Here is a 1190-nt window from a genome sequence, read left to right on the forward strand (position 1 = left end):
CCCCGAGTGAAAAATGGGTCTCAGGGGCTCTCTCTGTGGGTCTCAGCCATGTTCTGTGGTGGTGGTGACGCAGGCTAAAAAAGGGGCCCTCAGGCACAGCACCGCTACGCTCATAACCATGGCCCCCAACAAGCAGAGGGGTCGACAATTCAGCACGGGAGCGGGGCAGGAGAAACTCGGGGACTTGGGCAGCACCTCTGAAATTTAGCAAACAGCAGCTCCAGAAAGGAACCTTTCTCGCAAGCAAGGCAGAACAACCAAAGCAGAAGAACCGAGTGCCAAGGCAAAAAAAGCAAGCCATTGCTAAGCAGCAATGGCTTGCTCGAGAGCTCTCCTCAGTCCCTCGGGCTGACCCAAACAGCCCCGCGAAATACGAGCAAGGGATGACAACACTAGGAACAAGGCAACACTCTTGGCCCCCAGCAGTGCGCTCCAGCTCGTCCTTCCCCTCCTCTTCCTCCTCCATGCACACCCAGCATCTGCACCGGGACGGCTCAACATACGGCCATTGGAGGGAGGGCCTCTCCTTCTGAGGGGCAGCTCTCCCATCCGAGGAGCCCCTGCTTGGAAATCAGGCAGCACACCTGCTGCGCAGTCAACGCCTATGCAAAAAGCGTACCAGCACTGTCAGAGCTTGGACAGGTAGCCTTGCTTGTGCCTAAATGCAAACAGGCACACAGCACGTATGGACCATGACGTGCGGGGCAAAGAATCCCCTATTCTGCCTCTCTCCATGCTTCACAGAGGTGTACAAAATATGCGGGAGCAGTCCCGGGCTGTGACTAGCCCATGTCAGTGCACAACTGCACTCACCAGCCCTGCTCAATGTCTGCCCAGGACACGCCCCTTCAGCATGTGTTTCAATGGATGGATGGGAACAGGCCTTGGGATATCTGAGGCTGTTGTTTGTCTAAAATCCCCTCAGATAGGAAGATGATGTGTGCATTAACATGTAGCACATCCTCAGATGAGGGGATGCGGCTTGGAGTGACCCTCCTGTTTACAGACTCCACTAGTCTGCCATGCAGCCCTTTTTGCCCTGCTCAGCAGTTCTGCATTTGTCAGATCCCCTAATGTCCATACGCACCATGAGACTCCCAGCAAAATGCAGAGTATCATCCCTGTTATTCAAAACTAAAAGCCCCACCAGCCCTTTTACCACCACCATCCTGCTCCTCTGGGCCCCAAAA

The sequence above is a fragment of the Pygoscelis adeliae genome, unplaced genomic scaffold, assembly GCF_000699105.1.
Source record: "Pygoscelis adeliae isolate BGI_AS28 unplaced genomic scaffold, ASM69910v1 Scaffold127, whole genome shotgun sequence".
Taxonomy (NCBI): Eukaryota; Metazoa; Chordata; class Aves; order Sphenisciformes; family Spheniscidae; genus Pygoscelis; species Pygoscelis adeliae.